Here is a 14831-nt window from a genome sequence, read left to right on the forward strand (position 1 = left end):
TCTCTTTCGCTGAAGCAACCATAAGACCTACCGATACATAGGGAATGCTGTTGTTTCAGAGTAACTATATACTTATTTACATGGTTAACATATGTTCTAAAATAGAAGGAAACGCAAACATTGCATCCATGAGTGAAGCTCACTCCCTTACCAATTGCTCATTTCCACACACGTGCAGCCCAGTGAAAGTGCCCACTAGCAGAAAGACTAGGCAGGAAAGCCTGCTGGCTCCTCCCTCTGCAGCTGGTACCTCCTGCCCAGGCTCAGGAATCACATCCCACCTGCCACTGCTGTTCAGGTGAGGAAGAGGCATTTGAGCCAAACAGAACAATCCCAGAAAGTAATTTAGGAAGTCTGCAAATTAAGTTACATACATGAGATATCCTAACAATAAGGTAAATCCATCATGAAATGAGTACATAAGATTAATCATGGAAAGTTACTCATGGAAAAATTGGTAATTCACTTCTTGCATACTTCTACATTTTAGAGAACAAAATGAGGTTTTCCTGAAAACACACTGGAGCAGTAGCTCTGCCAGGAAGATGCTTCATCTGGATAAATCATCTTAGCTACTTTACAGACAAAACGTTTTCAGCCAGTGTGAAACTAGATTAAGAGCTCTAACTAGTCAAAATAACCAAATAAAATATCCACAAGTATTTCCTGCTCTGCCACACCACTGGAATCAAACTGTCTAGATGAGGCTGTAAGTCAAACGAAAGTCACATTGAATTAAATGCATCTAATTTGTAACAAAGGTAGTTGTTCAGCTGGCAATTTTATACAAGTTTAAGAAAACTTTCTAACTATAGAACCTAATTATTGGAATTCCATAAAGTCTTGGCTCCTAAAACAACTTCGTGTTCTCTCCTTCCTGCCCATATATCTTGTGTATTATTTTTTCCCCAAATATGTGAGAATAAAGTGCTTTAGCAGACACTGGACAGCCTTTAAGCCACGACAAGTAAGGGGAAAAACTTTGGAGCCCCATATGAAGTGATTAAAGAAGAATGAAAGCCAAGATCTACAAAATGAAATGGCAAAGACCTAAAGTAAACAGAAATTATGTTCTCTGACAAGGGACCCCTATTAAATTCGAGGTCAGGGATCCACCAGGCAACGCTGCTCCTCCTCCTCCTTGTGCTCACCTAAGAGCAGCCCGGCTACTCTGTGTTAGGTATCAGCTGCCTGATAAGGAACTAACCACTACCACGTATTTACATGGTTTCACTTGCTGTCCCAATGCAAATCCCAGTCTTTCTAGTCCAGTCTCAACTTCACCCTCAATAAAAACAGGCAAACAGACCGACCTACCGAAAAGTCCAAAACAACCTTCAAGAGAAAAGGAAGCACCGAAAGCCTGAAAGGAGGATGGAATGTAGCTACAGACGTATACGCTAACACGTAAAGCCTTTTATGTCAGGAATTCGCAGTAATAACAGAGCGAGGACAGAGCCCCGACAGAGAGAGCACATCCACCTGGCACCTACAGCGGCTTTATCGTCGTGAAATTCCTAGAAGGTGTCGGCTCCGAAGCCGCCCTGCGCTCCCCGGCAGGCTCAGGCACAATCTATTTAGCGCAAGATCACGTCGCAAAACTTCCAGCCGAGGTGTAGGCAGAAGAAAGCTCCCTTTGCCGCCGCGGGGCCCGGGGGCTGGCGGCGGCGGCCCGGGGGCCCAACGCCGCGGCTGGGGGCCAGGGCGCCGCACGGCCCCGCGGGGGCACCGGGGCGGCTGCCGGCGCCAGCCGGACCCCCCACCCCCCCGGGCGCAACAGCAACGACCGGCGCCGCCCGCCCGTCGGGGCCGCGGCAGGCCGGGGGCCGCAGAAGGCGGCGGCGGGACCCTCTCCGGAGGAGCGGGCGGGCGGCGGCTGCGCCCGGTCGCTCCCCTCGCACCCCGCCGAGCCGCGCCGGGGGCCCCCTTCTCGGCCGGGGGCCGCCCGGGGGGGGCCTCGCTGAGGAAACCCGAGCCGCCAGCGCGGGCAGGGCCGCCGCCCGCCGGCCTCCCCTCACAGCGAGAGGGGCCGTCACCCCACACTCCCCCCCCCCCCCCCCCCGCCCGGACTCGGACCAGCCCCTCACCTGGCAGGGGCTCCCCAGCCCCGCGGCGCCTCCCGCGGGCAGGCGGCGAGGGGGAGAAGGAGGTGGCGGCGCCGAGTAAGGTTTTATCAGGGCCGGCTCCCGCAGCCGCCGGGCCCCGGAGAGGAACCGACTCCCGGGACAGGGCTGCGACCGCCGCGCCCGCGCGCAACAACTAACTCCGGGCGCCGCCGGCCGCGGCGCGGCCCGGCCCCGCCCCACCCCGCCCCCCCTCCCCCCGCGCGCACCAGAGGATGGGGAGGCCGCCCATTGGCTGGGGAGCAGCGAGGGGGGCGCGGCGCCGCCGCCGCCGCCGCCACGGGTGGCGCGTGGCCCGCTGGCGGCCGGAGGAGCCGCCGGGAAGGTAGGCGGGGCTGGCACGGGAAGACTACAACTCGCAGCATGCCTCGCGCTCGCGGCTGATAGTTCCTTCACCGCGCGCAGAGAGTTTGTGTGCTTCCGCCTGCGGGGAGAAAGTAGTCCCGGTGTATTGTTTGAACTTCCCGCTCCGCGCTGGGCTGGGGAGGGGGTGGCGGGTGCTCCCGGCCCGGTTGGGGGGTTCGTTCTCCTGAGGGGTTCCTCCGGAGGAGGCGAGAGGGCGGCGCTGAGGCGGGAGGCGGTGGCGGAAAGATCCGAGCGGGACTGGGGGAGCGGTAAGGAGGCCGTACGCGTGAGGGAGGCGGCAGCGGCTGCGCGGGCTGAGGGGAGCGAGCTCCTTTCAGGCGACCCCTCGGCCCTGCGGGAGAGCCGCCCTCCGGCAGGTCAGTAAGGAGGGCCGTGGGCCCCTCTGCTTTCCTCTCCTCTTCCTCTTCTCTTCCTCTCCTTGCCCGGGGAAGGGGGTTGGCGGGCGCCCGGCTCCCGCCGCGGTGGGCGGTGGGGAGCGGGCCCCTCTCGCGGCGCTGCCGGCGGCCCGAGGCCGGCCTTCCCCAGCGGCCAGGCCTGGCAGGCTTGGCTGCGGGCCTCCCGCCCCCCGAGCGTGCTGGTGGGCTGCCTGTTTGCTGTGGGCCGCCGGCGAGGGGGGCTGGGGGCATCTGCCAGGGCTCGCGTTGGGTGAGGGGGAAGAGCTGGGTGGGCGTCTAGCCACTTGGCTGTGTTCTTCCTTATAACTCTTATCTTTTCCCTGAGTTCCCGCAAAGCGATGAGAGGTAGTAATATTTGATGGCTCATTAATTCTGTTTGTTTATTGTTTCATTATGTCCACTTAACGTTCCCTTGTCAAGCAGGTCATTTATCATCGTATGGTTTTCTGATACTTCTTTCCAGTAATAGGTTTTCATATTCAGTTGCCTGTTCCCGAGGAACTTAAGTTTCTTATCGCTGAAGTGGCAAAAAAAAGCCCCAACCCTAGAACTGAAAACACTGGAGCCACGTGCCTTGTGAGGTGCCATTCATTCAAATTCTCTGAAATAACCAGCACTAGAGTGAAACTGGCTTGGTCCTCGCTTCCTGGAGCAAAGTGAAAGTGATTAGTATTGTCATGGTGTTGGAGCTTTGAAGAGAGCTAGGAATAGATGTGGAGCTGACTAAGGAAAGAACCCCCAAATCCTCTTGTGAGCAAAAAAGCTTGGTGTAACTTGGTGTTAACTCAGTGGCATCTAGGAAAATGAGGGAAGGCAGGGCAGATATAAATGTTCTTTTTTACTCAGTAGAAAAAAGGAAAATCCTGTTCACAGGGAAAGGGAGCTTCTGTCTTCTAGAGAGGTGGCCTCCAATTTTTTTTTTAGCTGCGCATGCCCCTCCTTAGCATGCCCCCCTGATATATGTATATTTATTGATTTATCAATTATATACAGGTACTACTGTACAGATATATACATTGTAAAACATACTCAGAAGTTAGGATAAGATGTAGATAAAATAAACTATTTTAAAATGTTATTCATTAACGTTAAAAAAATGTTTTCTTCCCACACCTCAGTGGATTGTCTTGCATGTGTGACCCAGTTTAGAGACCACTGTTCAGAGCACGTATGTTTCAAGATTTGGTTAGGACTACTCTCTTCTGAGCAAGTAGAAGCTGGGTGTTACATCAGTGCTAGTGCCACTGCAGGGGAAGCTTTTTTATTGGTTTACAGTTACTGCCTTTTTCAGCAGGTAAAGTCTTGTTAGATCTTTGAAAACAACATTCTTTTCTGTGGAAAGTAACTTATGTAGGTGGATGAAGCTTGGCTAGGGCCATGTAGTGACAGAACTGGGCACAATACTTTGGGGGAACCATGCTCTAGCAAGTTTATGTTATTCTGAAGTGATCATTCTTAATTTCATAAGAATATAAAGATAACCAGCTGCTGAAAACAAAGAATTTATTTTCATGACTTTTTTTTTTTAAATCCCAGCCATATGTATAGAAACACAAATATCTGGCATTTGAAGATATCAGTGAAATGCTGTTTTATCTTTTTTGTTTTCTCGTACACCCACGTTATATGCTCGTTAGAAGGGAAGAGATACTCAGCATTTCTAGAACTACACCAGTCGCTGCCAAATACTGTAACTTTGGAGTCCAGGAAGTTGAGGGAAAGTGATTAAATTTTTTTTTTTTGTCCTTAGAAATCTGGCATGTCTCAAAATAGAAGTTGGGATTACTAATTCTAAGGAGATCTAGGCTTAGAAATGGTGACTAAAGCAGAGTATTCAGATTAGTCTTAAAATTCTTAAGTTAGCTTTTGTACAGGATACTAGCAGTTTTCACAATAGAAAACCTGAAGATTGTGTGATCTGACCCCACTGTCTTGATTGCAAATTGAATATTTTTTTCCTTTGGTTGCTCATGGCATGGCACATAGAGGTTAACGTGACAGGTGCACCTTTTATGGCTCAGAAAAGGGAGAAGAGAATCGTGGTTCTTACATTGATGTTTCTTTGGCACCTGACAATAAGGTTCAACTCTTCTATGCGTACCTACTTGTTAAGAGGTGACTATAACAAATTCTAGTACTTTGCAATAAAGTGACCAAGAGGAGAGTGATTCTTACTGTCTTCCATCTTCTGTTCTTGCAGGACATCTTCCCTCAACAAACCTAGGCTTTCTGTGTCTGAAGGCCAGGGACCGTGCAGAGAACTGAGATGATGTGCTGATTTCCCTGGTGCTGGTAGACTTCTGAATGAAAGCAGTGACTGTGAGCTGTGTTTTTGCTTTGTACCTGCACAGTTATTCTTATTATCAGAGCACAGGAATTGAGAAAATCATAAACTAATGTGTTCAAGTTAACTTTGTAAGCTTTCTTTGTTAGTGTGTCTGTTTACAATGTGTTTAAATAAACGGTTGCTTAGTATCAAGGTGTGCCCAATTAGCAAGGTATACCTTCTCACCTGCCAAAGCAAGCTCAGCCTTCCATAGTAAGTGCTTCTCTTTGATTAAATAGGATTTGTTTTAGGGCCAGTTCTTGGATTTTTTTCAAGCTTCCCACTGACAGGGACAAAGGTTGCAGGCAAATTTGGAGCATGTTTCACTAAAACAAGTTGATATAGGTTTCTGAATTCTTGCTGTACGTCCTGCCCTCTCTAGGCTGTGGTTGAAAAACTTAAGTACTCCCACTCACTGTTACTAAAGTGCCCACAGAACTGTGCTGATTTTCTTGAGTGTTGTGGCATGTGCTGTGATAGACTGTTAGATGTTAGAGCACAGGTAAAGAGGCTGCACTTATAATAATGGGGATACGCTTCTGATAGTGATCTGTGAGAGAGAAGGGTAACTCAAGGGAACATGCATGTACTGTTTCAAGGACAGTAGGTGAATAAAGAAAGGTTTGTCTTTTTTCTTTTTGCTAGCTGTTCATGTACCCTAATAAAATGCCCTTTCTATCTATAATTTGATTGGCTTTGGAGAGTTCCCAAAACTAGGTTGCTTTCTGCATTCTTTTAAGCTTTTTTATTTTTTCACTTCCATGATTTCTCTTAGAGAGGGGGAATATTTCTTGTGTTCATGGGAACTGTTAAACGTCAGTTCTTGTTAAGACGTGAAGAGTGGTGGATAAAACCACTTCAACACTAAGTGTTCACTAGGTATGAACTTACTAAGAACAGTTTGTTTTCAGAAACCGCTATTATTTTCCCCAGTGGATTTGTTCATGAAAGCAGCTAAGGGTAGTTGGTGTCTATTTGAAATACACATGCATGTAGTAACTAAAACTTTTATTAGTAATGTAGGTCAGTCTTCATTGGCAAGATCTGCAATGTTGGCCATGTTGTATTGCTGTCTGTCTACAGAATGGGCTTGTTCCTGCTCCAATGGCATAGTTGCTCTAGTGGTGTCAGTAGTGCAGCTGTTGGTTCAGATGGCAGCCATTAGTGTTTACTATGTCTAGTCTGATACTGGTCTTTGAGTTTTGAGAGCAAAACAACTGGATCTGAGTTTACACATGCACTGCTAGTGTTACTCCCAGTGGGACTGGTGAAATGGTAAGCAATTTAAAACAGACTAGTCTTGTAATAATCTATTCCATAATGAGATTGTTGGGATGTATCTGTTAAAGCTTTTTGTATGCAAGTTAATCCCACAGAGGGTTAATTCTTATTAAAGGAATAACATGCATTGTTCATACCTATCTATGAGGGACAAACCTGAGACTGACGTTCTATTTCTGAAGGGCTACTTAATAACAGTTTGATAAGGACAGCTTTTGGTGAATTGCAGCTAGAGCTAGTTTTGAATGACTGTGTTTATCTGGGAGAAATCTTCATTTTGTGTTACTGGGGAACAAAACCAATTACGGTGGAATAACTGAATACTTCCATGTTCTAAGTTTACTAGGAAATCTTCCTTGTTCCTTGACTTTACTCTTGCAAATGCTGATGTGCTTTGAAGAAAACTTGTCTTTCAGAAATGACATTAAGAACATTACTGACTAGGGTTTTTTTAATAGTAAATATGTTAATTGGAAGCTGTGCTAAGTTGTCTTCAAAGAGGCTTATTAATGAGTTTGATCCTAGAAACAACTGATCCTGCTGTCCTTTGCAGGAGACTAGGGCAATAGCTGACTTTGGCTGACTGATTTCAGTCTTTTGGACCATACATCTGTGATGGGTTAACCCTGGCTGGATGCCAGGTGCCCACCAGAGCTGTTCTATCACTCCCCCTCCTTCTCAGCTGGACAGGGGAGAGAAAATATAACAAAGAGCTTGTGGGTTGAGATAAGGACAGGAGAGATCACTCACCAATTACCGTCACGGGCAAAACAGACTCAGTTTGGGGAAAATTAACTCAATTTATTACAAATCAACCGGAGTAGGGTAATGAGAAATAAAAGCAAATCTCAGAACACCTTCCCTCCACCCCTCCCTTCTTCCCGGGCACAACTTCACTCCCGGATTCTCTACCACCCCCCCAGCGGCACAGGGGGACGGGGATGGGGTTTACGGTCAGTTCATCACACGTTATTTTCTGCCGCTTCATCCTCCTCAGGGGGAGGACTCATCACACTCTTCCCCTGCTCCAGCGTGGGGTCCCTCCCACGGGAGACAGTCCTCCACGAACTTCTCCAACGTGGGTCCTTCCCATGGGCTGCAGTTCTTCACGAACTGCTCCAGCATGGGTCCTTTCCACGGTGTGCAGTGCTTCAGGCACAGACTGCTCCAGCGTGGGTCCCCCACGGGGTCACAAGTCCTGCCTGAAAACCTGCTCTGTGGGCTCTTCTCTCCACAGATCCACAGGTCCTGCCAGGAGCCTGCTCCAGCGCGGGGTTCCCACGGGGTCACAGCCTCCTTCGGGAACCCACCTGCTCCGGCGTGGGGTCCTCCCCGGGCTGCAGGTGGATATCTGCTCCACCGTGGACCTCCATGGGCTGCAGGGGGACAGCCTGCCTCACCATGGTCTTCACCACGGGCTGCAGGGCAATCTCTGCTCCGGCGCTTGGAGCATCTCCTCCCCCTCCTTCTTCACTGACCTTGGTGTCTGCAGGGTTGTTTCTCTTACATGTTCTCACTCCTCTCTCCGGCTGCCGTTTTCCTCTGTCCCAACTTTTTTTCCTTCTTAAAAATGTTATCACAGAGGCGTTACCACTATCGCTGATTGGCTCGGCCTTGGCTGGCGGCGGGTCTGTCTTAGAGCCGGCTGGTATGGGCTCTGTCGAACACAGGGGAAGCTTCCAGCAGCTTCTTACAGAAGCCACCCCTGTAACCCCCCCCGCTACCAAAACCTTGCCACACAAAGCCAATACAACATCTTACACGGTGTACAATGAATAGCAAAATAAGTGTTATACTTCACTGTTTCTGAAATTCTTATGACTTGGGTTGTTCGTACTGTTCTTCAGGTAAAAGGGAATCTAAGACTTTGGAATGTGTCTCTTGGGCATTATGGCTGGGATAAGTAGAGGTGAGCAGCTGACACCCTTAGCCCGTAGCTCAAAAAAATTGCGATAGCATGAAAATGGGAAGAGTTATTTTATTCAAAAGACTGAGTGGCATAAAGTTTTGTTACTATGATAAAAATGTGTGAGGTACATAAGAGAATGAGGACAGTGAAAGTGTCAGTTATTAATTGAATTCAAGAGACTTAAGACTGGCGGAATTTATTTCTGAATGCTTTTTCCTTTTTTTTTTGTCCTGCTAACTAGTGCAGAACACTGAGAATTTCTTGGCAGTTTAGTGAATTACCAGGGGAATGTCTACTTCTGTTTTATTGTTGTGTTCAAATATGAAAAGATAAATTCATAGCTTTAATTATACAGCAGTGTCTGAGGGATTGTTGCAGCCAAAAGAAACTCTCAACAAAGTGTTCTTAATTGCCCTTCAAAATATTTGTCATCTGTAGCACTTGGGAGGACTTTAAGTGGTGGTATGCATGATTTGCGATTTTTGCTTGGGGGTGTAATTCTGAAGGAGCTTGAGCCAGTGAATTTTTGCTGCTGTTGCCCTCTGATGCTAGCACTCATGCACGTTTTTTGGCAAACTGTTTTGAAGAGCATATGAGATGAAAACTTTTTTATCTATCTGGTAAATTAGTTCAAGGACTTGGACAAGTTGAAAACCAAACAGTTTGCATGAACACTAGTGTATGTGTGGGGGAGGTGAGTGTGGCTGGTTGTGAAGAAGTCAGTAATAAGATGGGGAAGTGGTAAGGCCCATCTTTTAACTGTAACATAAAACTGTACGATGTATGAAATCTAGGGGGTCCTCAACCTTAGCTGCTCTGGATCCATACTGATAAAATAAACAGTTGCTGAAAGGCCAGTTCTCTTCCTCCTGATGCTTATCTGATTATTCAGCAAGTTCAGGGAATGTTACTGTCAGTAAGGGGCATTGCTTTGCTTCCACTTTAGCCCCCTGAACCAGCTTGCTGCATTTGTGTGCACCACTTCTGGCTCAAGAGAAACAAACATGGGGTTTGTGGGAGGAATAGGACAATCCCTTTAGGTGCCACTAGCTGTGATGTTAAATTAAACTGCACTGGGTAACTAGCTACTCAGACGGTACAACTGTTACCTGGTTTGTCCCTTGGATGTGGTAGATGTCCCAGCGACTGCAGAGAATGAGAAATACTTGGGGGTTTTTTTAAATAGCAAGCTTAATGGATGACTAACGAATGTTTTTTATTATTATGGTGGGACCTAAATACGTACATAAGCCTGCAGTACGGTTGCTTGCTGTAGTTGGATGGGTTCTCAGTCTTAACAAAATGGTGGTTAAAGCAGGTCTGACTTAGCTGTGTCTGTTCTGTAATTCCTTTTATTTCAGGTAAGTGGTATGGCATGAATTTATGTTTCTTGTGAATTTTTGTGTGTGTAACTCAAGAAAGAAGCAATTTGTTTCTCTTGGAGTTCCCTTGGCTGCTGTTTCAAAGCCTTGGACATAGGATGGTGTGTTGTTTTCTAACTTTGGAGTACTCTTTGCTGAAAACTAGTAATTGACAAAGCATCAGTAATGCAAATGAACTCTTTTTTTTTTTTTTTTTGAAGAATGCACTGTCTTTGTCATTTGTGTAAGAGTAGGCTAAGTAATGATCTCAGGCTTATGACTCTGGGGCGATAATTATATGTTGATCAAAGGTTGAATTTGTGATGTAATGGAGTTAGTGTCCCATACTAGCGTTCAAAATGTGCTGTGCCTGACAATATATGGAAAGTGTCAGTCTCCATAGTTGGAAAAGCAGTGGAGAGCTGTGGCAGAACAAGTTCTGGTAATAGTTATGAGACTATACAACAGAGAAAACAGATCAACACCAAACAAAGTGCTGAAAACAATAAGCTGTGAATCTTCATTCACACTTTTAAATCTGGAGTTAGTTAGCATCACATTTCTGCCAAGTAGACTGGGGGGTGGAGGGGAATGTTCCTGGTGCAGGATAAATGGCACAGAAAGGTAAGGGAATAAAGCTTGTGAACATTTTGGTTTTAAGTTTTTTGTTTTGTTTTGTTTTTTACTGGCATTCTAAACCTTTTCCCTTGGTACAGTGCTCCTCTCATGTCCCACTTCCTCACAGCTTACTTTAAGAATAAGCATAATGTTCCTTGTTTGCATTTTCACTTATCCAGTGCATTAACAAAGAAATCTTCTGATACACAAAGGATAAAAAATTTAAGACTTACTGAAGAAAGATATTCCATTTAAAGCTACCATATCTTCAAATACACAAGCATCTTGTTGGAATATCTCATTAATCACAAATTCTATAAGATTTCTAGAGTGGATGAGCAAATCTTCAGAGTTTCCAAAAGTTCTGCACTATATAGGCATATTGGAATGCTCTTATTTCTCCTTCAGGATGTATTTCTTAATGAGCAGGTTTTACATTAGCTCTTGCTGCTTGGATCTGAATGTTTGTAATTGTCTCAGCAAAGGAGGGCTTTAAAACAGGAGCTGGAGGTTTGTGATTCAAAATAGAGTACCAAAGCAGTGACAAACTGGGAGAAATTTGGAAAACTTAGTGGAGGCAAAGTAGCATTAGAAGATTCATTGTTTCTGTTGGAGTTTAAACTTTGCCAATGCAAAATCGAATAATAACCACAGGAAAAAGATGTTCTTCATTTGTGCCTGGTTAGCAGTGTAGTTATGTAAAAAACATGGCATAGCAGTCTTTTTCAGTCCTGACCCTTAGCCAGTTACTATCGCAGGTAACCGCACTAAAATCTTTCGGAGCAGATTTCTGGCTCGGGGTGCATTTACTGCAGTATGCTTTAGCTGGTATTGCACATGATGCATGCTACTGATGAAATGAAATTGAGATAACCAATATATGACTAAATCCTCACTGTTTTGATATGTGGGAAGCATGACAGAATAGACTTCAACTACTCTTCTGCTGAGTTTAATTAAGATATTTGCTGTGATTCATGTAAGATATGAGGAGCCAGTGTAATACGTATCCCTTGTTAGAACAAATTAATCAGAATTTGTGGAATTCAAATTCTCTTTCCAGACTTATGGGAAAGAATCTCAGCTTTCATGAGGATAATAAATGTTTAGCTTTAGATTGGAAAGAAAAAAAAAAACAGAAAATGTCAAGTCAGTTTATGAGATAATCCTAATTTTTTCTGGTAATCATAGTTCTTCCCATTTATGACTATTTTGGGGCCCTCAGTTACTGGAATAGTTTCAAATGTTCTTCATCTCTGACACCACTAGAATTTTTAGTGAGAGAGCTGAATCTCAGGCTATAGGGTTATAGAAATGTAAGTCGCTAACTCTTGGCTGTGCTACTTGCATCCCTCTTTCTTCTGCCAGCTGCAATGCTTGTTGGATCCTTTCCTGGCCATTTCACCCTTTCATATGGCATAAACTAATCTGATAAATGAACTAAAAGCTATTCTGTTTCTTTAGCGTGGTGAAACACATGACTTGTGCAGTGAACAGAGGTGCCAGGCTGAAGATGATGCTGTACGTAGTTAGTAGTTAAATGGACTTAGGCTGCCATAAAACTATAGCCTTAGGCAGTGGAGAGCTATTGTCTGCAACTTCTAGCATTTGGCTTATCTTCATGCGGGCACGTGACCTTTCTGAAAGCTTCTCTTGAAGTCATGTGAAAACTACAAAGGACTACTAGCAGAATGAGTCCAAAAAGTTATCTTCAGTGATTGGGGGTGGCTCTCATAGCTTGATGTGACCGCTTACCATGTGTGGAAGTGGGAGTTTCCATATGCATTCTTTTTTTAATAAGCTCTGTATTTATTTGAGCCCTCTGAGTCCTTTCAACTATGTATCTGAGCTGGTGGAAGATACCTAGCTTCCCATCTTCCCTGCCGTTGTCCCAAAGGGAAGAGTTAGAGAGTTAGAGCAGCTCTCTGAAAAGTCCAGTAAGCTGTGGAGATGGCCATAACCACTGAGAAAGAAGGGAGCAAGACCTTCCCATCTCTCTGGCAACAAGCTATTACTCTGTAACCTATCTTTAAATCTACCTTGTATCAAAACATGCAGAGCTTGAGAAAGAGGCCTGAAAATTGTAGTCATCTAATGCTCAGCTTACTCCACCAGTATTTTGCCAGTTTCCCATTCTGCTTCATCAGTTGATGTTAGCGTATCAATCGTGTGACATTATCAGGATTCTGTAAACTGTTCACTAACACCAAACACTTAATTGAAACGTGGAAGCACAAATCTTTTTTTTTTTTTTTTTAAACTCTGAGTATAGGAAAAAAGGCAGAATAAAGCTTCTGAATCATATTAGTTTGATCCCTGGCTTTTTAAATGTCAATTTTAAGTCACAAACAGTGCCTGACTCATCCTGCTTTCTGAAATTTGATGTCTTTGAACAAAATGGCATCAATTTAAAACTTCGTGGTTACTTGGGGAGAGGTAATGCGACAACTACTTTTTCTATAGTTGTGGTTTACTAACCTGGTTTAGCTTTTTGTTTTTAAAGACTGTACCCAAGCAAACCAGACTTTATATTTGGTCACATTTAAACTAGTATACCTCAGAACAGGTATAGGCTGGGGAAGGCCTCCTTGGAAGCAGTTACTTGAAGAGGTGTTAGAGGTGGCTGGGTAATCCAGCTGTGAACATTAGCATTTAGTGAAGCTCTGACCAGCTGAGCCTTAGGTATAGGAACAGAGGAGTCTTAACAGGCAAGGTAGTAGTACATGTCTTCCGCAGCTGGCACTGCTACAGCTACTTTTGGAATTCAGAAAGGGTTGCCAGCACACTGGAAAAAGATCAGAGTCTGAACATGAGTTAAAGGCATATTTTCAGTCTCGAAAATGAATGCAGGTTCTGCATTTGTTTAACGTCTTGAAAGGATACATTTATCAAATAACAACTTAATCAGAATTTATTGACATAGGTTCTTAGCTTATAGGGTCTAGCCTGCGAAAGCATAACAAAAATCTAAGTGACTGCTACAATAGGAAGCTGTACAAATTTACTGTGTATGTAACTACCGTGTGGGACAGCTGATCCAGTGACGCTTCTCTTACTGTCAGTCTTTAAAACAAGACTGGGTAACCATTATGTAGATTTGAATTCTTCTTTCTGTTTCTTTTCTTTAACAGAGAGTAGGTGGCTATGCTAAATGGGTCAGGCTGGGTGATCATCCCCTCTGCCCTGTATATGTGGGTTTACTGCAGCTTTACAGATGGGAAATAAGCTTTTTTAGTTCTAGCTCGGGAAACTTCCTTGAAAGTACAAAAGTCTTGCAAGCGTTTGTATTAGACTAACCAAAGTGGTCTTTGTCTTGACGTAAGACTTGATTGTTCATCTGTTTACATTTGGATATAAAAAGCTGTAGAATTAGTAACTGCATGTTAAATTTAGACTGTAAGAGTTTACGTGAGTTGTTTTGAATGAGTAGTGATATGAAAATCATTCTACTATCAAAGATACTTTCCCTACTTGAGAAACCTTTTCTGTTAATATTGTCTTAACCTTATAAAAACTTAATATTCATTACAAGTATGAAAAAATGTGAACTCTGTTATGGAAGGCTTACTTGCATTTTCTCTATAGGAAAATTTTTTAAATGTTTGGGGTGGTTTTTAGGTAAGTTACTTGCATAATTTTATTGCCAATTGTGAAAACATACATTCTGTCCCAATGCCATTTCAACAAAGTATTTCTCAAGGGAACTGCAGAAAAGACATTTAATCGGAAGGGTTTGCAAAGCATGCAGAAAATAATGGATTACAAGAAACTTTCCAGCATGCTCCTAAAGTTTATGTTCTTGCATTTCTGTTATATGGAAGAGTATTGTAAGTATTGATACGCAAATAAGCACACGCAAAGGGTTTAAATTTTTATAGTGAGGAAGAGTGGGAAGACAGGAGATTTCAAATGCATAGTAAAGGCTAGAAACTTAAAAAAAAAAACCAACCTAATTTCAGCTTTTATCTCAGTGTCTTTATATTATAGACTTCTGGCAATTATGTTTAGAAAAACGTTTTTTCTTTATTGATGCACAATTCTTTATTCTCAAGTCTGAGGTCAGTAATGTTTGTCAGATAAGTGTCTATAATGGCTTTTTATGGAGACACTTAAATAAAGCTATATAAATGTAGGAGCTTTACTGGTCTATAGCTCTGTTGCATGGTTGGGATTTTTCCTTGCAGCTTGTGTGAATGTGGATCCATGATGACCAATAGAAGACTCTGGGCAAGTGATGAGGCAGGATTGTGATAATGCAGCCTTGCAGTAATATGTTAACTGAAAGTTATCATGAAAAAGGTACACTAGTCTGTCATATACCGATAAATTTTACTCAAATGAGTTGTCAGTTTACAATAGGAAATGTATTTGTCATACCTCTATTTTTGAGACCTGTAAGTGTCTCTAGTTCTGAACTTGCTTGGTAGCATCTCACTACTGCGGGTGTATTTG

The 14831-nt window shown here is 44.2% G+C and overlaps 2 protein-coding genes across 9 annotated transcripts in view; one reads left to right on the forward strand and one right to left on the reverse strand.

The window, feature by feature from the left end:
• PEAK1 (pseudopodium enriched atypical kinase 1) overlaps window positions 1-2253 on the reverse strand; it is a 128412-nt gene extending 126159 nt beyond the window's left edge. For 4 of the 5 annotated variants that reach the window (XM_052807192.1, XM_052807190.1, XM_052807191.1 and 1 more), the window contains exon 1: window positions 2088-2253. The gene's annotated coding sequence lies outside the window, so the exon portion shown is untranslated. The remainder of the gene's footprint in view (window positions 1-2087) is intronic. The other variant, XM_052807194.1, reaches the window with a different exon arrangement.
• A 456-nt stretch (window positions 2254-2709) lies between these two features.
• HMG20A (high mobility group 20A) overlaps window positions 2710-14831 on the forward strand; it is a 48616-nt gene continuing 36494 nt past the window's right edge. For 2 of the 4 annotated variants that reach the window (XM_052807114.1, XM_052807113.1), the window contains exons 1-2: window positions 2710-2845; window positions 5085-5203. The gene's annotated coding sequence lies outside the window, so the exon portion shown is untranslated. Of the gene's footprint in view, window positions 2846-4650; window positions 5000-5084; window positions 5204-14831 lie in introns of those variants that run through there. The other 2 variants (XM_052807116.1, XM_052807117.1) reach the window with 2 other exon arrangements.

Source organism: Harpia harpyja, chromosome 14 (assembly GCF_026419915.1).
Source record: "Harpia harpyja isolate bHarHar1 chromosome 14, bHarHar1 primary haplotype, whole genome shotgun sequence".
Classification (NCBI taxonomy): domain Eukaryota; kingdom Metazoa; phylum Chordata; class Aves; order Accipitriformes; family Accipitridae; genus Harpia; species Harpia harpyja.